General features: G+C 52.7%; 1 non-coding gene across 1 annotated transcript; it reads right to left on the minus strand.

Moving 5' to 3' along the window:
- Positions 1 to 6,032: 6,032 nt before the first annotated feature.
- Positions 6,033 to 6,114, minus strand: TRNAS-CGA (transfer RNA serine (anticodon CGA)). The gene has a single exon. It is a non-coding gene; the product is annotated as a tRNA-Ser (tRNA).
- Positions 6,115 to 6,624: the final 510 nt, after the last annotated feature.

The raw sequence follows: 6,624 nt of genomic DNA on the forward strand, positions 1-6,624 counted from the left end.
CTCATGGAGTGGAGGAGATCTGAGAAAAATCCACCTTGGGATGGTGGGAGTTTTGTGGAGATGGGGGTTTTGGGGTTGTGATTATTGGTCATGGAGGAGAGCCGAAAAAAATCCAATTTGGAGATGGCAGAGGTTTCCTGGACTTGGATTTTTCCCTCATGGAGTGGAGGAGATATGAAAAAAATCCAATTTGGAGATGGCAGGGGTTTCCTGGACTTGGATTTTTCCCTCATGAAGTGGAGGAGATCTGAGAGAAATCCACCTTGGGAAGAAGGGGGGGTTTGTGGAGGAGATGTGAAAAAAATCCAGCCTGAGACAGCGGGAGTTTTCTGGAATTGGATTTTTGGGGTGTGGTTTTTGGTCATGGAGGAGATGTGAAAAAAATCCATCTTGAGACAGTGGGGGTTTCCTGGACTTGGATTTTTGGGGTTCGTGATTTTCACTCATGCCATGGAGGAGATCTGAGAAAAATTCACCTTGGGATGGAGGGGAGTTTGTGGAGGAGATGTGAAAATAATCCAACTCAAGACAGTGAGGGTTTTGTGGAGTTGGGTTTTTTGCTCATGACGTGGAAGAGATCCAAAAGTAATCCAGCTTGGGACACTGGGGGTTTCCTGGACTTGGGTTTTTCCCTCTTGAAATGGAGGAGATCTGAGAAAAATCCACCTTGGGATGGAGGGGAGTTTTCTGGAGTTGGGATTTTGGGGTTGTGATTTCTGCTCGTGGAGGAGATCTGGAAAAAATCCAACTTGGGACACTGGGGCTTTCCTGGACTTGGATTTTTTGCTCATGACATGGAGGAGGTCTGGAAAAAATCCAGCTCGGGACAATGGGGGTTTCCTGGAGTTGGGTTTTTGGGGTTCATAATTTTCATTCATGCCATGGAGGAAACCTGAAAAAAACCCACCTTGGGATGGAGGGGAGTTTTATGGAGTTGGGGTTTTGGGGTTGTGATTTTTGCTCATGGAGGAGAGCCAAAAATAATCCAATTTGGAGATGGCAGGGGTTTCCTGGACTTGGATTTTTCCCTCATGAAGTGGAGGAGATCTGAGAGAAATCCACCTTGGGATGGAGGGGGTTTTATGGAATTGGATTTTTCCCTCATGGAGTGGAGGAGATCTGAAAAAAAATCCAACTTGAGACAGTGGGGGTTTCTTGGAGTTGGAATTTTGGGGTTTTGATTTTTGCTCACGGCGTGGAAATCTGGAAAAAAAAAAAAAAAATCCAACTCGGGGACAATGAGGATTTCCTGGATTTGGAATTTTGGGGTTGTGATTTTTGCTCATGGCATGGAGGAGATCTAAGAGAAATTCACCTTGAGATGGAGGGGGTTTAATGGACTTGGATTTTTCCCTCATGGAAATGGAGGAGATCTGAGAAAAATCCACCTAGGGACAGCAGGGGTTTTCTGGAGTTGGGATTTTGGGGTTGTGATTTTTGGTCATGGAGTGGAGATCCAAAAAAATCCAACATGGAACACTGGGGGTTTCCTGGACTTGGATTTTTTGCTCATGAAGTGGAGGAGATCTGAGAAAAATCCATCTCGGGATGGAGGGGGGGTTTGTGGAGGAGATGTGAAAAAAATCCAGCCTGAGACAGTGGGAGTTTCCTGGAGTTGGGTGTTTGGGGTTCATAATTTTCATTCATGCCATGGAGGAAACCTGAAAAAAATTCACCTTGGGACAATGGGGATTTTCTGTAGTTGGGATTTTGGGGTTGTGATTATTGGTCATGGAGGAGAGCCAAAAAAAATCCAGCTTGGGCTGGCAGGGGTTTTCTGGACTTGGATTTTTCCCTCATGAAGTGGAGGAGATCTGAGAGAAATCCACCTTGGGATGGAGGGGGTTTTATGGAATTGGATTTTTCCCTCATGGCTTGGAAGAGATCTGAAAAAAAATCCAACTTGAGACAGTGGGGGTTTCTTGGAGTTGGAATTTTGGGGTTTTGATTTTTGCTCACGGCGTGGAAATCTGAGGAAAAAAAAAAAAAAATCCAGCTCGGGGACAATGAGGATTTCCTGGATTTGGAATTTTGGGGTTGTGATTTTTGGTCAGGACGTAGAGATCCAAAAATAATCCAACTGGGGACAGTGGGGGTTTCATGGAGTTGGGATTTTGGGGTTTTGATTTTTGCTCACGGCGTGGAAATCTGAGGAAAAAAAAAAAAAAAAATCCAGCTCGGGGACAATGAGGATTTCCTGGATTTGGAATTTTGGGGTTGTGATTTTTGCTCACGGCGTGGAGAAGATCTGAAAACAATCAAGGGTTCCACCGCCTCAGGACGGTGGGGGTTTGTTGGACTTGGACTTTCAGGGTTTGTGGTTTTCCCTCACAGCAGGAAAATCTGGAGAGCTGAAAAAATTCCTCCTCAGGACAGCGGGGGTTCCCTGGACTCGGAATTTTGGGGTTCCCTGGACTCGGAATTTCAGGGTTCCCCACTGAATTTTTGGGGTTTCCTGGACTCAGAATTTTGGGGTTCATCGGACTCGGAATTTCGGGGTTCCCCATTGGATTTTTTGGGCTTCCCTGGACTCAGAATTTTGGGGTTCCCTGGACTCGGAATTTTGGGGTTCCCTGGACTCAAATCTTGGGGTTCCCCATTGGATTTCTGCGCTTCCCTGGGCTTGGAATTTTGGGGTTCCCTGGACTCGGATTTTGGTGTTCCCCATTGGATTTTTGGGGTTCCCCATTGGATTTTTTGGGCTTCCCTGGACTCAGAATTTTGGGGTTCCCTGGACTCGGAATTTTGGGGTTCCCCATTGGATTTTTTGGGCTTCCCTGGACTCAGAATTTTGGGGTTCATTGGACTCGGATTTGGTGTTCCCCATTGGATTTTTGGGGTTCCCCACTGGATTTTTGGGGTTCCCCATCAGATTTTTGGGGTTTCCTGAACTCAGAATTTTGGGGTTCATTTGACTCGGAATTTTGGGGTTCCCTGGACTCAAATCTTGGGGTTCCCCATTGGATTTTCGGGGTTCCCTGGACTCGGATTTTGGTGTTCCCCATTGGAATTTTGGGCTTCCCTGGACTCAGAATTTTGGGGTTCATTGGACTCAGAATTTTGGGGTTCCCTGGACTCAAATCTTGGGGTTCCCCATTGGATTTTTGGGTTTCTCTGGACTCGGATTTGGTGTTCCCCATTGGAATTTTGGGGTTCCCTGGACTCGGATTTTGGGGTTCCCCATTGGATTTTTGGGGTTCCCCGCTGGATTTTTGGGGTTCCCCGCTGGATTGGACCCGTTACAAACCCAGCTCAGCTCTCCCCATTCCAAGAACTGGGGGGCTCCAGACCCCTCGGGGGTCCCCCAAACCCCGCAAGCTCCATCTCCCCCTTGGGGACCCTCCTGTCCCCCTCTTTCCGTGCATGCCCCACTCCCTGACCCCAATCCGTGTTTGCCTCTGTTTTCTCCACTTTTTGGTGTTATTTTTTCCAAACGCTCCTGATTGTTCTGTATTTTAAATTTTTTTTTTTTTTTACCTTTTTATTCTCCCTTTTTTTCTGTTTTGTTTTGTTTTTTTTTTTTTTTTTTACTCTCCCTTTTTATTTGATTTTTTTTTTTCCAAGTAACCGTGGGCAGGCACCTCTGGCCTGGGACTCGTTGGGAATTTAATTTAATTTATTTGCATTTATTTTGGGGTGGTTTTTTTTTTGTTTTTTTTTTTTTTATCATTGTTTCTCCTCCCGGCAGATGTGGAGGGAGGCAGGGATTGAAGTGATCAATAAACAGAATTCTGGTTGCTTTATCCCCGTTTTGGGGGGCTCCTCCTGCACCCCAAAACCCCCTCCCCGTGTCGGGGGGCTCAGTTTTGGGGTGAAAACGGGTGGGTTTGGGATCCTGGGGGGATTTGGGGATTAATAAATGTCAGTCCTAAAAGGGAATGGGGGTGGCTGAGGGTCCTGGGGGGTTCCCTTGGTCCCCACCCCAAAAAGAGCTGGGGCTGGGATTGGGGGGTCCCACCCTAAAAAGGGCTGGGACTGGGGGGTCCTCACCCCAAAAAGTGATGGGATTGGGGGTCCCCATCCCTAAAAGAGCTGGAATTGGGGGTCCAACCCTAAAAAGGGCTGGGATTGGGGGGTCCTCACCCCAAAAAGAGCTGGGATTGGGGGGGTCCCACCCTAAAAAGAACTGGGACTGAAACTGGGGGTCCCCATCCCTAAAAGAGCTGGGATTGGGGGGTCCCCACCCCAAAAAGAGTGGGGATTGGGGGGTCCCACCCTAAAAAGAACTGGGACTGGAACTGGGGGTCCCCATCCCTAAAAGAGCTGGAATTGGGGGGTCCCCACCCCAAAAAGATCTGGGATTGGGGGATCCCTACCCCAAAAAGAGTGGGGATTGGGGGGTCCCACCCTAAAAAGAACTGGGACTGGAACTGGGGGTCCCCATCCCTAAAAGAGCTGGAATTGGGGGGTCCCCACCCCAAAAAGATCTGGGATTGGGGGATCCCTACCCCAAAAAGAGTGGGGATTGGGGGGTCCCACGCTAAAAAGAGCTGGGACTGGAACTGGGGGGTCCCCATTCCTAAAAGAGCTGGAATTGGGGGGTCCCCACCCCAAAAAGTGATGGGACCAAAGTGGGGTTCCCACTTCTCCTGCCCTTAAAAAGGTCATAAAGGGGGGTCCCCACTGTTCCCACCCCAAAAAGAGCAGGGACTGGGGGGTCCCTGCCCCAAAAAGATCTGGGATTGGGGGGTCCCCATCCCAAAAAGAGCCAGGACTGGGACAGGGGGGGTCCCCATCCCTAAAAGAGCTGGAATTGGGGGGTCCCACCCCAAAAAGATCTGGGATTAGGGGATCCCTACCCCAAAAAGAGATGGGATTAGGAGATCCTTACCCCAAAAAGAGCTGGGATTGGGGGTCCCCACCCCTAAAAGACATGGGGCTGGGATTGGGGGGGTCTCCACCCCAAAAAGGGCTGGGATTGGGATTGGGGGGTCCGTGCTGGTCCCAACCCCAAAGGATTGGGATTGAAGGGGGGTCCCCATTGTTCCCAACCCTAAAAGAGCTGGGGCTGGGACTGGGGGGGTCCCCACCCCAAAAAGAGCTGGAATTGGGGGGTCCCCACGAAAAGTGATGGGACTGGGACTGGGGGGTCCCTCACCCCTAAAAGAGCAGGGATTGGGGGGTCCTCACCCCAAAAAGATCCGGGATTGGGATTGGGGGGGTCCCTGCTGCTCCCAACCCCAAAGGATTGGGATTAAAGGGGGGTCCCCATTGTTCCCAACCCTAAAAGAGCTGGGGCTGGGACTGGGGGGGTCCCCACCCCAAAAAGAGCCAGGACCAGAGTGGGGTCCCCACTTCTGCCCTTAAAAAGATCAGAGAATAGATGGGGGTCCCCACCCCAAAAAGAGCTGGGATTGGGGGGTCCCCACCCCAAAAAGAGTCGGTACCGGGGCTTGGCGACTCTCCGATCCTCCCGCCGTTAAAGGAGCCGGTACCGGAGGCAGGGCACGCGTTCCGCCCGCTGCTGCCGCCGTTAGGAGCCGGTAACCGAGCGAGGATCCCCGTTAGAGGAGCCAGGACCTGGTGGGGATGTCCCCGGTGTTCCTGCCGTTAAAACAGCCGGTACCGGTGCTTGGGGAATCCGTGATGTTCCTGCCGTTAAAGGAGCCGGTACCGGAGGCTGAGCGTGTGTCTTCCCCGGTGTTCCCGCCCTTAAAACAGCCGGTACCGGTGCTTGGGGGATCCGTGGTGTTCCCGCCATTAAAAGAACCGGTACCGGGGCTTGGAGGGATCTGTGGCGTTCCTGCCGTTAAGAGAACCGGTACCGGAGACTGAGAGTGTGTCGTCCCCGGTGTTCCCGCCGTTAAAGGAGCCGGTACCGGAGACTGAGGGTGTGGGGTCCCAGGAGTCGCTACTGGCCGGCGGGAGGCTCCGTGATGCCCCCACCGTTAAAAGAGCCGGTACCGGACGCAGAGAATGAGTCTTCCCCGCTGTTCCCGCCGTTAAAAGAGCCGGTACCGGACGTGCGTCGTGCGCTCGCCGTTACCGGCGGAGCTCCCGCGTGTGTCCCCCACAAGCAAAAGTGAGCGTGGCGTCACGGACAGGATTCGAACCTGTGCGGGGAAACCCCATTGGATTTCGAGTCCAACGCCTTAACCACTCGGCCACCGTGACTCTCGCGCCTCCTCTCCGCCGCGCTCCGTATAGACCCGGCCCCGCGGCCGCTCCCGGCCCCGCCCCGCCCAGTGCCCGGTGCTCGGTGTCCGGTTTGGTGCCCGGCGCGGTGATCGATGCCCGTTTTGGTGCTCGGTTTGGTGCCCAATGCCCGGTGCCCGGTGCGGTGATCAATGCCTGGTGCTCGGTGCTGTGATCAATGCCCGGGGCCTGGTGCTCGGTTCCCGGTGCTTGATGCTCAATGCACCGAGCACCACCGGTTTGGTTCTCGATGTCCGGCGCCCGGTGCGGTGATCAATGCCTGGTACTCGGTGCCCAGTGCTCGTTGCCCGGTGCTCGGTGCCCGGCTTGGTGCTCGTTGCCCGGTGCTCAGTGCCTCGTTTGGTGCTCAATGTCCGGTGCTCGGTGCGGTGCTCAATGCCCGGTGCCCGGTTCTCGGTGTCTGGCTTCGTGCTCGGTGTCCGGTGCTCGGTGCCCGGTACCCGGCCTGGTGCTCAATGCTCGGTTTGG

Source organism: Melozone crissalis, unplaced genomic scaffold (assembly GCF_028551555.1).
Source record: "Melozone crissalis strain CALT ecotype California unplaced genomic scaffold, PUWL_Pcris_2 ptg000388l_1, whole genome shotgun sequence".
NCBI lineage: Eukaryota > Metazoa > Chordata > Aves > Passeriformes > Passerellidae > Melozone > Melozone crissalis.